The following is a 14809-nucleotide window of genomic DNA, read 5'->3' on the forward strand; positions in this document are numbered from 1 at the left end:
CTACAGCAGTGGCTTTCACATGTTTGGAAGCAGAACCCCGAGCAGCTACAAGAGCTGCTGCCCTTTGTTGGTGCAGGGAAGGCAAATAGCTCTCCATCCACTCAGCCCCCTCATATGCCCTCCACCAAGGAACTCGCCAAAGAAATTTCCACCCAATTGCAGAAAAAGGGGATAATAGATCAGGCTTCATCACCGAACAAGGCTGGGCTGCTTACCAGCTGTGTAAGGCTCCCCAAGCCTCAGCTTGCTCCTCTGTAAAATGGGGTTAACAGTACCAACCTCCTAGGGCTGTGTGAGATTAAATGAAATAATTCATGTCCAGTGCTGGGTGAATGACGAACCTATTAAAACTTCAGGCAACAGTGGCTGTTATTACTAGTCACCCCTAGATGAGAACCACTGCATAAGCCTGCTGGCTTCACCATGCGTTGTATCTGTTGTTCTGGCCCCAAACCCAGTGCATTTTGGCGGCTGCTACCCCAGATTCCTCAGCGGGCCTATCTCTGCAGCTGCTCCAGAGCAGCTGGGCGTGCAGAGGCTGCTTCGAGGCCAGGCCTGGCCCCGAGGAGGGGAAGAATAGGGCTCCCTGTAATCAGGCCGGCCTGGGAGCAGGGGCCCGGGAGCAGGGTCAGTTTCATCTGGATGACAAAGCCTCTGACAGGCCATCATTAACTCCCCTCCCCTGCCCTGCGCCAGGCCCTGACCTGGCTCCTGAAGCTCCGGAGAGAAGGCGGCAGGTATTTAGCCAAAGCCTTTCATCCCCCAGGGCCCTCCCCTGGCTGCCTGGTGACACAAGCAGGAGGGAAAGTCAGCTTGAAGCCAGGGTCCCCAACCCACCAGGCAGCAAGCAGCCCCAGGGTGGACAGCCACTTGGAATTGAGAATCCTGCAATGTTGGAGCTGAAGGAAACTCGCAACTACCTAACGTATATATATATATATATATATATATATATATATATATATATATATATATACAGTGGAATATTATTCAGTCTTAAAAGGGAAGGAGGGACTTCCCTGGTGGTGCAGTGGTTAAGAGTCTGCCTTTCAATGCAGGGGACAGGGCTTTGAGCCCTGGTCCAGGAAGACCCCACATGCCGCATAGCAACTAAGCCCGTGCGCCACAACTACTGAGCTCGTGCTCTAGAGCCCACGAGCCACAACTACTGAGCCTGCTTGCCGAAACTACAGAAGCCCGCACGCCTAGAGCTCCGCAACAAGAGAAGCCACAGCAATGAGAAGCCTGCGCACCCCCAACGAAGTGTAGCCCCTGCTCATCGCAACTAAAAAGAAAGCCCGCGTGCAGCAATGAAGACCCAACGGAGCCATAAATAAATAAATAAATAAATAAATAAATCTTTTAAAAACAAGAAACACCTCTAGTGTCTCCTCTTATTTAACAGATGGGGAAACTGAGGCTGAGAGAGGGGAAAGGACTTACACCCATGCACACAATGGATGACTGTTGAGAGGTGCTCCCTGACTTTCTGTTCCTTCCCCAGCAAGCTCCGCTCTCACCCCGGGCTGCACAGCTGCCGCATCCAACTCCTAACCTGGACTCCAGATTCCAGCTGGCTCTTTGGCCAGTGCAATTTCTTCAATCTTTTAAAAAAATAACGTTACTCCTTTATTCTGGGTTTTGTTTCTCCCAGTTATAAAATATACCTGTTCCATGAGAGCAGGGACCTCATTTGTCTGGTTCACCCCAGGATCCAATCCCCCAGATTTTTGTGTCAGGCAGGGCATTGGGGAAATACAAGAATGCTTTAAAAAAGTAAAAAGAAATCACCCGTGACTTCCCACCTTCAACGTGCTTTAATATATCTTATTCTTTTTTTTAAATTTATTTTATTGAATTATAGTTGATTTACAATGTTGTGTTAATTTCTGCTGTACAGCAGTGATTCAGTTATACATATATATACATTCTTTTTCATATTCTTTTCCATTATAGTTTATCAAAGGATATTGAATATAGTTCCCTGTGCTGTACAGTAGGACCTTGTTGTGTATCTATTCTATATATAATAGTTTGCATCTGCTAGTCCCAAACTCCCATTCCATCCCTCCCCCACCCCCCTCCCCCTTGGCAACCACAAGTCTGTCCTCTATGTCTGTGAGTCTGTTTCTGTTTCATAGATAGGTTCATTTGTGCCATATTTTAGATTCCACATATAAGTGATAACATATGGTATTTGTCTTTCTCTTTCTGACCTCCTTTGCTTAGTATGATAATCTCTAGTTGAATCCATGTTGCTGCAAATGGCATTGTTTCATACTTTTTATGGCTGAGTAGTATTGCATTGTATAGATGTACCACATCTTCTTTATTCATTCATCTGTTGATGGACATTTAGGTTGTTTCCATGTCTTGGCTACTGCTGCTATGAACATAAGGGTACCACTTCACCATGAACGTTTTCCTGGCCATTAAGATGTTTTCCTGAGGAGGGACCACGTGGGGGTTGGCAGAGCTGAATCTCTGGCGGGCGTCCAGTTTGGGGCCAGGTTGGAGTTGGAACCATGGAGATTTGGAAGGAAACCCCACCCCCAACTTGTGCCCCTGGCAGCGGGGAGTGGAACCATCCCCCAAATGCGCCCACCTGTATGGGGCATCAGTTGGAGGCGGTGTGGTATCGGGGCATTCCTGCTAACGGTTTCCAGCTTGAGTGGCCTCTGCTGGACTGGCTCCCTCTGGCTTTTCAGGGACCATTGTGCTGTCCGCAAGGAAGATTTCTGCTCCGCTGGAGTCCAGACGGAGGCTGGAGTGGCTGACCTCACTTGGGTAGGGGACAGAGGTATCCTAATGGCTTCCAATTCAGGTGCTGTTGAATTGTGGGAGCTGGATGAGAATGAGACACTCATTGACAGCAAGTTCTGCAAGTATGAGCACGATGACATCGTGTATGCAGTGTCCCAAGCTCTGGCGCACAAGCGGTTGGTGGTAGCAAAGACTTCTGCATCAAGGTTTGGGACCTTGTTCAGTAGATGATTCTGAATTCATACCGAGCTCACTCTGGGCAGGTCACCTGTGTTGCTGCCTCTCTACACAAGGACTCCGTGTTTCTTTCATGCACTGAGGACAGTAGAATTTCACTGTGGGATATCCACTGCCCCAAGCCAGCATCACAGATGGGCTGCAGTGCCTCTGACTACCTTCCTACCTCCCAGCCTTGGCATCCTCAGCGGAGTAAAGTCTTTGTCTTCGGTGATGAGAATGGACTGTCTCCCCTGTGGGCACAAAGAGTGCAAGCTATGCCCTCAGCTCAGCTGTGCTCAGTGTGTCACTGGGCTGGTGTTCTCCCCACACAGCGCTCTCTTCCTGGCCTCTGTCAGTGAAGACGGCTCACTTGCTGTGCTGGACTCAGGCATTGCCGAGGGGTGTAGAACCTGAGCCCACAGAGACTGTGAGAGATACTGCTCTGTCCCTGCGAAATCACTCCCTTCTTACCCCAGTGGGCTGGGACCGTCAGGTCACCCACCATATCGTGCCCACAGAACCTCTCCCAGAGCCTGGTCCTAAGAGTGTTGCCAAGTAGGTTGGATTTCAGACAAAAAGCAAACCCCCCGTGAGTATCCACTCCCTTTGCCCCTGCCCTCTCAGTTTGTGAGACAACACAGGAGCCTTATACAGTGCGTTGATACGTCAGACCTGTGCAGTTAATAGGCACTGTCTCTCAGCCTGGGGCAGGCTGGATTCTGGGGTCCTGTAGTCAGGGAAGAAAAACTTCCTTGAACGTGGATATGTATGTGTGTCTGAGTGTGTGTGTAGATACATAGCTGTTGCTGGCAGGGGGAATAAAAAAGCCATCCCACATCTTTCCCTAGACCCAATCCCCACCCCACAATGTTAATAAAAGATTTTTTTTTTAAAGAAAAAGGTTTTTTTCCTTTTTTTTTGAATTTTATGTTTTTAATACAGCAGATTCTTATTAGTTCTCTATTTTATGCATATTAGTGCATATATGTGAATCCCAGTCTCCCAGTTCATCCCACCACCACTACCACCACCACTCCACCCCACCTCACCCCCGTATTCCCCCCTTGGTGTCCATACATTTGTTCTCTACATCTGTGTCTCTATTTCTGCCTTGCAAACTGGTTCAGCTGTACAGAAGATTTTTTTTAAAGCAAGACGTTATTTGAGAGATTTTGTTTTGGGGGGTTATTTGGCCATGCCCTGCAGCATGTGGGATCTTAGTTCCCCGTCCAGGGATCAAACCCACGACCCCTGCATTGGAAGTGAGGAGTCTCAACCACTGGACCACCAGGGAAGTCCAACAAAAGGTTTTTATGCTTCCCATGTAGCTGTGCGTGAGGAATTGGCCTTGTCTGGATGAGGTATATGGGATGTGGGCATCCCTGGATTCTTGGAAGCAGCTCATAGACTGCTCATAGAGATAGGAGCAACTTAGTTTTTTTATAGAGCTTAATTCACCTTTATCATGTGCTTCTGTTCACATCCAGCCCAGCTCACCTTGAGGGAGAGCCAGCACACTCACCACAGTTTTGCTCATCTCCTTGCTATTAAACTGAGCCAGAAGTCCAGTTTCTGGCTGAATAAGAAGTCTGGCTGGCACCTGTGTAATGCCCACCCCACACCCCCATGGAGTTATGTATATGAGAGATGAGTGTATTTCTGCCACAGACGTCATAGAAAAAAGTTTCAGGATGGAGAGCTTAATGGCATTTCAGTTAAAAACTGACACAGGCTTGCATAGGAATGTCTGCCATTGTCCCACCTGAAAACAGCCTGGGGCCTGAGCTTTTTTGCCTCTGGGCCCCTGTCTCTGGATATAAGAAGACTGAATGCTGTTTTGGGGGACTCTGAAGATTTTAAATGCGGCATCAGATAGAGAATCAGAAGTATCGGTCAGTGAAATAAGAAGTTGATTCATTGTTTAAAAAAAAGGAAAAAAAGATGTTTTCTTAACACCATTGAGAGTGGCTCTGTCAGTGGGTGTCCCCCTCCTCAGAAGTCACCTTCTTAGCAAGGCTCCTGGGACCACTCAGCCTAAAGTAATCCACTCGATCACTTTATTTTCTTCATGACATATATCACTATCTGAAATTATCTTATTCCCTCATCTGTTCACTAGTGTCTTGTTTGTCTGCTTATTAAACTAGCCACGAGGCAGTTTAAGCCCTAGGACAGGAGGAACTAATGCACCTCTGGCACCTAGCATACAGCTCTCCTCACCAAACATTCATGGACTGTGTGCCAGGCAGAGTCCTAGGCCCTCAGAGTACAGCAGTGAATAAAACAGACAAAAACCCTTGCCCCTGTGGAGCTTACATTCTAGTGGGGAATGAATGAATGAATGAATGAATTTAACTACCTCCTGTTGTTGGACATTTAGGTCATTGCTCCTTAAGCTTTCCCCTTGCTTTACCTCTCATATAACCAGGAAAGTTCTTTAAATTCTCACATTTGATCATTCAAATAAATGTAAAGTTTGCATTCTATGCAGAGTGACCAACTTACCCTGTTTTGCCTGGGACTTTTCTGATTTTAGTCTTGGGCAAACTGGGACAGCTGGTCACCCTAATTCTTTGCTCGACTATTTTCATGATTTCTTCTCAAAAAAAAAAAAAAAACAGCTTTATTGAAATATATTCCACATACCATAAAATCCATTTGTTTCAAAGTGTACATTTCACTGGGTTTTAGAACAATCACAAGGTTGTGTGATCACCACCACTATCTAATTCCAGAACATTTTCAGCACCCCAAAAAGAAATATTGTACCCGTTAAGCAGTCACTTCCCATTCCTCTCTCCCCACAGCCCCTGACAACTACTGATCTACTTTCTGTCTCTATAAATTTATCTGTTCTGGACATTTCAAATAACGGAATTATGTGGCCTTTTGTAACAGTCTTCTTTCACTTAACATAATGTTTTTAAGGTTCATCCGTATCATAGCATGTATCAGCACTTCATTCTCTTTTATTGTCAAAAAACATTACATTATACGAATAAAGCATTTTTAAAAGATTCTATTTGTTCATCAGCTGACAGACATTTATATTGCTTCCACTTTGGGGCTATTACAAATAATGCTGCTATGAACATTGATAAACAAGTTTTTGTGTGGACATATGTTTTTATTTCTCTTGAGTACATACCTGGGAGTTGAATTGCTGGGTCATATGGTAACTCTGTTGAGCATTTTGAAAACTGCCAAACTGCCTTCCAAAGCGGCTGCACCCTTTTCCATTCCCATCAGCGATGGGTGTGAGTTCCAACTGCTTCACATCCTTGTCAACACTTGTCATTGTCTATATTTTTTATTGTGGCCATGTGGTGTGATTGTCATGTTTGTTTGAACACAAAAATTAGGTTTGAAATTACTTATCATCAAATAAAGTCGACCCCCTTGAAATGTCTCCCATGTCAATCATGTGCCCCAGAGAACCCCAACAGACCTCTCGGGAGCTGTGAGGACAAGGGCACCAGCCTGATCTATGTGGGTTAAAGTCATTTCCAAAGTTTTGATATTGTAAACAACACTTTTTGATAATAAAAAAAAATTACTTTTGGGACTTCCCTGGTGGTCCAGTGGTTAAGACTCTGCACTCCCACTGCAGGGGGCACGGGTTTGATCCCCGGTTGGGGAACTAAGATCCCGCAAGCTACACAGCGTGGCAAAAAAAAAAAAAAAAAAAAAGTTAAAAACATTACTTTCAATTTGTTTGATTACTAGTGAAGTGGAAATTTTTTCACATTTATTTTTTGTATCATTTATATGTATTATTATTTATATTTTTCATATATTTTTATTTGTATTTCTTATTTGGTCCCAGAATAATCTTTTCAGAAGAAGAATCTGATCACACCCTTGTTTAGAACTGTGGGTGGCTCTGCACTGCCCACAGAATAAAGACCCACTCCCTTACATCGGACCCTGCCTGCTCCTCTGGCCCCTTTTCACGTCCAGACAACATGCAGTTTCCAAAAAGAGTCCTTCCATCTCTCTCCTTCCGCTTTTGGCAATTTGTGGACATCCCCTCCCCCTGGATGACTCCCAGGCTCGCCACCACATGTCTGATGGAATCGTTTGTTCACGGGACCAGCTTCCTGAGGACAAGAACTCTGCAGAAGGGCTCCCTAGTTAGGAAGCACCCTTTGATTGGTTTAATGCTCTGCTGTCACCGTTTTGAAATTCTTAATGAGTTTTTAACAACGGGTCTCACATTTTTATTCTGCACTGGGACCCGTCCATTATGTATGTAACCTGTCCTGCTTGTTTACCTTCTGCCTCTCACACAGGTTAATACACTCCTTGACCTCAGAATCTGTCCTACCCCCTCTGTGCCCCCAGTGCCTGGTGGAAGCTGAATAAATGAATGCCTAAAATGTATGAATAAAATGAATGAATGAGGGCTTCCCTGGTGGTGCAGTGGTTGAGAATCTGCCTGCTAATGCAGGGGACACGGGTTCGATCCCTCGTCCGGGAAGATCCCACATGCCGCAGAGCAACTAAGCCCACGAGCCACAACTACTGAGCCTGTGTGCTGCAACTACTGAAGCCCGTGCACCTAGAGCCCATGCTCCGCAACAAGAGAAACCGCCGCAGTGAGAAGCCCGCGCACCACAATGAAGAGTAGCCCCCACTCGCCGCAACTAGAGAAAGCCCGCATGCAGCAACGAAGATCCATCGCAGCCAAAAATAAATAAATAAAAATAAATTTATTTAAAAAAATAAAAAATAAAATGAATGAATGATGGGAAGGAAGGGAGGGAGGGAGGGAGGAAAGGAACACAGGAAGGAAGGAAGGGAGGAAGAAATTCACCTGTTATACCTTGAGGAATAAGGTAGGAGGAATTTTCAGTGTAAACAGAAGTTGAAAGAACATTCCCAGTAGAGGGGACATGGGTGAAAATCCCCGTGGGCAGGAAGGACCAGGAGGCCCTGGGAAATGTGGTTGCACTGGCCTCAGCTGAACCCCCAGGATGCGGGGGAAAGTGCGTGTGGGGGGCAGAGGCAATGGCTGGTCTCCAAAAGGAGCTCTTTCCCTGACTGGGGGCAGGGAGAAAGCCCTGGAATCCAGAAGAGGGGGTGTCGATTAGTGCCCCCAGAGGGGTCTCTCGTGTCATTGGGTGGTGGGAGAGGTCAGTCCAGGAAGTCAAGGGGAGCCAATGAGGACAGCTTGGCTCAAGTCCAGGCCATCAAGGCTGAGTGATCTTAATGACTCCAATCAAAATGCCTTTGCCACCATTGGGACAGACCTCAGGTCTCTGACCCAGGGGTCAGCACCTCCTGCCTCCTGCAAATGTCTTCCCTGGGCCCCAGGGCCTCCACCCCAGCCCACCCTTGGCCCCCTTCCCCTTGGCAGCTGGATAGTCCTCAGGGTCCCAGGACCAAAGAGAGGTTAGAATAGGCCCCAGGCATGGGTGCCCCAGCTGCCTCCAGGGGCAGGAGATAATGACCTCTTGGAGCTTATGGGCATAGGGCTTGGCCCTGCCCAGCGCAAGGGAAGCAGCCCAGATGTCTGCAACCTCCCTGCTCCAAGGAGTTTAACGTTGTCAATCTGGGTCCGTCTACTTCGCCCCTCACCCTGTGCTACTTTTTCTCCTTTACTCCTGACCTCCCAGCCACAGTGGCTTTCCTTCCAGCCCTTGTTAAGTCAAGTTCATTCTCACATCAGAGCCTTTGCACTTCTCTCTGCCTGGAATGTTCATTCCCCAGATCCAGGCATGTCTGCCTCTTATCATCAGGCGGCCCTCAGCTCAAACACCACCTCCTCACTCAGGAACGCTAGAAGTGTCCTCCCCAGCTGGATGCACGGCCAGCCCTTCTCTACCCCATGACCTTCTTTAATTTTCAGACTGCCTGGCTCAGAATCCTACCCCGATTATCTACTAGCTGGTGCAAGTTACTGAACCTCTCTGTGCCTCTATTTCCTCACCTATAAAATGGGGATAATAGTAACACATGTCATTATGTTGTTGGAAGGAGTAAATGAGATGACACAGGCACATAGTAAGGCTCCATAAAGGGTAGCCCTTGTGACCATCACTGTCTGCCCACCCCAGCTCCCCTTGAGAGAAGAAACTGTCTGCTTGCTCATAGCTGCAACCCCAGGGCCTAGAACAGTGCTTGGTACACAAAAGCCACTCCAGAAATATGTATTGATCTGTTTGTGTTCGCCTAATATTTTGCCCTTTTCCTACTCTCCTGCTTCCCATGCAAGAGAAACTCTTAAGCAGACTAAAGCCCTCCCCAGGCTGGAACAGGAGAAAGGATGGAGACAGTGGTGAGAGCAGAGACATCACGGGCCCTGAGAGGGCCCTGCATGTTGCAGCCAGACCCCAAAGGGGGACCTACCAGAATGACCCCCAAACCACAGTGTGACCTCCCAGCTTATAGGGGCTTATAGGAGGCCCCATAGCATTGAATATATATTCAGGTGGTTTTTTTGGGGTTTTTTTGCAGTACGTGGGCCTCTCACTGTTGTGGCCTCTCCCGTTGCGGAGCACAGGCTCCGGACGCGCAGGCTCAGCGGCCATGGCTCACGGGCCCAGCCGCTCCGCGGCATGTGGGATCTTCCCGGACCGGGGCACGAACCCGTGTCCCCTGCATCAGCAGGCGGACTCTCAACCACTGTGCCACCAGGGAAGCCCTATTCAGGTGTTTTAACTTGACATATTTAGTGAGAAAATCCTCAGTGCCAGCTCCTGTACTGGCCACTGGCCACACAATAGCATACAAGACAGACACAACCCTTGCCCTTGAGGAAAAATTCACAGCCTAGTCAAGGGCACTGATCAGTAAACAAACATTCACACTCTCGTCTGAACAAGTACAATTGGATTATGGACACGTCATAGCAATGCTGGAAAATGTAATATCAGAAGGGAGGTGACATGTGAGTAGGGTTTCGAAAGGTGAGGATGAGTAAAACAGGTACTGAATTCTTCTAAAATTAAACCATTTTTCCTGTCACATTGGCTACGCAAAGATAGCAATCTTAGTGAAAGTTCCGCTTTTCCCTGGGAAAGAGGGACAAGCAAGTTGTGATGGAGACTGAAAAATCTCACAAACAAAAAGGGCTTCTCCTCTGGGTGCCTGGGTTGAAAACAGGCATCCACAGACTGTGATAAGTGGGGTGAGTCTCAGACACAGAGTGGGGGGCAGAGAGGGGCTGAGGTCAAGGGTCAAGGATGTCTGTTGAGCCCTTAGTAATTAAAAAAAGAAATCTCATGTTTTGATATGAAGGAATCAAAATGGCCCTGCCAAACTGGCTGCGTTGATGTGTCCTTGAATTTGACAGAGTCATTGTTTCAAGTTTCCTCCTCTGCTCCAAGGCACAAACCAGGTCAAACTTTCCCACGGCAAACGGCTTCACCACAGACTCTCCAGTCACGGGGCCTCTTCTGTTGACAGTGTCCCATAGGGTGCGTTTGGATGGAGACAAATCCAGCAGTGCGCCAGAGCTGGCTCACACCAGCTTTCAGGAGCCAGTTGCTACAGTTTGGGGAATTTTGCAATTTCAGGTTGTTGAACAGTCATTATTAAAAATTAAATTGTATAAATTTACAATTAAGAGATATTAAATCATGGATAAACAACAAGGTCCTACTGGATAGCATAGGGAACTATATTCAATATCCTGGTATACATCATCATGGAAAAGAATATGACAAAGAATGTATATATATGTATAACTGAATCACTTTGCTGTACAGCAGAAATTAACACAACTTTGTAAATCAACTGTATTTCAATTAAAAAAGGAAATATTAAAATAAAGATAATACTCAAAACTCACGACTTCCTACTGATTTTACTACATTTTATTATTCTCTATTCTCTCGAGGTTATCTGCATCTATTGTAACTGAATAGGAGAACTTTGGCGATAATGAATGATGTGCTTCCACACACCTCTCCCCACCTCTGCTTTGTGATATCACGTTGGTAACTTGAAGTCGGCCAAGGTGGGAATTGGCAAAAGTCACAAATCGGGCCTTGATTTGCTGTTTTGTTGACTTTCTGGGTTAAAGAAAGTGATGGATGAAATATTAACAGTGTAAACTAAAGTGCTGAAGCTGAAAGAGGTTTCCGTTTAATGAATATATTTATGGGAGAGTGAGTAGTGTAACAGTAGATCAGATATCAGATTTAATGACAATAAATTTACGGGGAAAAGCGTTAGTACAGCAGACTGGACTGCAACTCCATTTCAAATTTGGATTGAATTGCAGCCATAGGTTGACTAGACATGCAAGAGTTCAGCAAAAATTAACAAAAGCCTTCTGGAGAATCAATTGACTATGTGGAATCTACAATCAAGAGTTCCTCCATTGTGCAGTTATTTGTAAATTGTGTTCTACACATCCACTTTATCAGTAAAATTTATAATAAACATATATGTACATATGTATATAGTGTATATTTGCTGGCACAGCATTGGACAGCCCAAGTTTGATAAAGTCCTTTGCAAAGCACATTTCTGAAACCAGGCAAAGGGCTCGTGTGCCAGCAGTGCAGAAGAATAAACTCTGACAGCGGGAGTTGGCAGCAAAGTAAGGGTTTATTGCAGGATGTCAAGCAAGGGAGTGGGAGATAAACCTCAGAGCCGCCCCAACTTGGTCTCTGAGTTACGGGGTTTTTTTTAAAGGGGAAGAACAAAGAGGCTGGGATTAATCATCGCCTAGTGACGGCACTGTGACATCTCTTCATTAGTTATAGTTTCAGAAGTCAGGATGTCTCTGGGTTACGATTATCTGGCCAGGTAGTCCATGGCTGGGGTGGGCGTGGGGTGGGGGTCTGTAAGCTCATCTGGCTAACAACCAGATGTTTCTGGAGAAGCCAGGTGTTTCTGGAGAAACAATCTGAATTTGTACATTGATGATGATATCTTACAGTAGCAATTTTAGTACATTAATGATGTTACTGACAGCAGCAAGTTTAGTCATCTGTCTCTGGTTGATGAGTGTTCAGTTAGCACAGGATTGAGGTCAGAGCGGACAAGGAAGGGAAGAAAATTTCGGATAGAGAGATTAATCATAAACTTGGTAAGGGAACTCGGTGTCATTTCGTCTTGGGGAAGCCCTCTCCACTGTGGGAAGCATTTTCCAAACAAAGAGACAGATGACCTCGTGCTTCCATTGGGGACATTCCCAGGACACAGATAGCTCTGTGGCTTTGGGATCTGTCATTTTCAACAACGACAATAAAACCAACACATTCAGGGGCTTTGTGGTACTTTTCTTTGCCGTTTTCCAGTTTAAACTTAAATAAGGTTATTGGACTGCAAGGAACAGCAATTTCTCAGGCTAACTGACATGACAGCAGGAGTTATCCTAGGGATGCATGCTGGGGAGGAAGAGCAATTGTGGCCATCAGCGGGAGGGCCAGCTCCCCTCTCCCCCCACATATCCCTTCGTCACTACTTCATTCTTCCCTTCCCCTGTACACAGCTTCCTTCTTTTCTTTTGTGTAAACAGCAGTGAAGGTGAAGGCAGCTGGTTTACAGTCAACAAGTTTACCTGCTCTTAGGTCAGAGACCAGCCGCAGTGGGTTGACAGGCAGAGCCACCATCCCCAGACAAAAGATCTGATTGGCCGGCTTGGAGCAGGTAGACATTCCTGGACCAATCAGTCATGGCCAGGGGTGTGGTGGAGCGGGACCAAGGATTCAGACCGGGCCTCAAGGATCACATCGAGTGGGGAGGGGCAACTTTGAGAGAAGGAGGGTGGGCATGCACTGGGCAGACTCTCCCGAAGGTCTAAGATTTTTTTTTTTTAACATTTTAAAAATTTTATTTATTTATTTATTTATGGCTGCATTGGGTCTTCATTGCGGTGCGCGGGCTTCTCATTGCAGAGTCTTCTCTTGCTGTGGAGCACAGGCTCTAGGTGCGTGGGCTTCGGTAGTTGTGGCACACAGGCTCCTAGTTGTGGCATGCGGGCTTCAGTAGTTGTGGCTTGCGGGCTCTAGAGAGCAGGATCAGTAGTTGTGGCTCGCGGGCTTAGTTGCTCCGTGGCATGTGGGATCTTCCCGGACCAGGGATCGAACCCATGTCCCCTGCATTGGCAGGCAGATTCTTAACCACTGCACCACCAGGGAAGTCTGGTCTATGATATTAAAGGAGGCCAGTTGGATGAACAGGACTTGCTGGCAGGGCAGGTTTCCCTTCATTCCAGTTCGTGAGAAAGTCTTCTAGATAACGGGCCACCATGTGGACTGTCCATGATCCAACCATGTACTCAGTTGTCAGTGAAAATGCCTTCATTACATATATGACATTTTTGTTTCTGAAAAGATAAAAAATGAATATGTCTCTAGCTCATATATCTTCTAAATATTAAGACTGTAATAAAGACAGTCTTCTGTGTTTCTGCGGTCTGGTGACCATCCTGGGGCTCCCGGGGTTGTCCCTGGATCCCAGTCAAGGTGAAGCTGCATCATAATCACCTTTTTTCTTCATTTCACAAGAGGCCCTGAGAGATGTGGGTCCACAGTGCCTGATACATTCCTGGTCCAGCACCATGGCAACAACCGACAGAGAAGGCTCTCTGGAGCAGACAGCCTGGGTTCAAATCCCAGTTCCCTTACTAGCTGTGTGATCTGACAGGTGACTCAACTTTTCTGTGCCTCAGTTTCCTTATCTGTAAAGTGGCGATAACTTACAATACCTCTCATAAAGTTGTGAGGATTAAATGAGTTAATATTTATAAAGTGTTAGAAGTGCCTAGCACATGGTAAATGTTCAACAAGTGTTAGGTATATTATTATTGGCATTTCACTGTCAGCTGCGTCCCTGCAGGCTGGCACACATAATGGGTGGAGGAATTGGCATCGCCCTCTCCTCTATCATTCACCCCCAAGCCAGCAGGCAGGGTGGTGTGTGTAAGGGGGCAGTTTTGTTGAGTAAGAGGGAGAGATCTCGCACCCCAGATGAGGGGCAGCTGGACCTGCCCAGCTGAGAGGGGCTCTGGCTGGGTGTGAGGCTCCAGGAAGCCAGGGGCTGGTGTAGTTAGTTGTGTGTTTCTGGAGGGAAGGGAGCGTGTGCCTCGGTGGTGGTGGGTCTAGGGGTGCGGTCAGCTTCCCTGCTCTCACAAGGGCCTCACTCTTGGTTTAATGCTTGCTGTCATCACCTTGAAATTCTTAATAATTTTTAAACAAGGGGCCCACTTTGCACTGGGCCCCACCAATTATGTCACCAGTCAAGGGGCGGGAATATGTGAGTAAGTGTCTGGGTGTGTATGTGAGGTCACATGCAGTTGTGTTACTGACCCAGGTTCCTGGACTGTTTCATCAATAGAAATTGATAAGAGGCCAGAGATAAGAGAAATTCAGGCAAGGCTTTATTGGGACTCATGCTGCAGCAAGAGGGAGCAAAGGGACATCCCTGGTGGCGTAGTGGTTAAGGATCCACCTGCCAACGCAGGGGACACAGGTTTGAGCCCTGGTCCGGGAAGATCCCACATGCCGCGGAGCAACTAAGCCAAAGAGCCACAACTACTGAAGCCTGCACTCTAGAGCCTGCAAGCCACAACTACTGAAGCCCACGCGCCTAGAGCCCATGCTCCGCAACAAGAGAAGCCTCCGCAATGAGAAGCCCGCGCACCGCAACAAACACCCAATGCAGCCAAAAGTTAATTAATTAATTAATTTTTAAAAAAGTGGGAGAGAAAACAAGTAACAGGTTCCCTTGCTCCCTGGGGGTGGGGGGTGTGGGGTTGGGGGGGAAGGAGCTGGTCCTTTAAGCGGGGTGAGGGTATGGGGGGGGTTCATGGGTCAGACCAGAGTGGGGCTTGGGTGGTCTCCCCACCCCCTTGGTGGTGCTGTGTGCA

General features: G+C 47.0%; 1 pseudogene across 1 annotated transcript in view; it reads left to right on the forward strand.

Annotated features, from left to right (window-relative positions):
• Nucleotides 1-3541, forward strand: part of LOC309974959 (methylosome protein WDR77-like) — a 462921-nt pseudogene extending 459380 nt beyond the window's left edge. The window contains exon 2 of the transcript in view: nucleotides 2546-3541. The product of the transcript in view is annotated as a methylosome protein WDR77-like (transcript). The remainder of the gene's footprint in view (nucleotides 1-2545) is intronic.
• Nucleotides 3542-14809: the final 11268 nt, after the last annotated feature.

Source organism: Leucopleurus acutus (genome assembly GCF_964270905.1).
Source record: "Leucopleurus acutus genome assembly, chromosome: 2".
NCBI classification, from domain to species: Eukaryota; Metazoa; Chordata; class Mammalia; order Artiodactyla; family Delphinidae; genus Leucopleurus; species Leucopleurus acutus.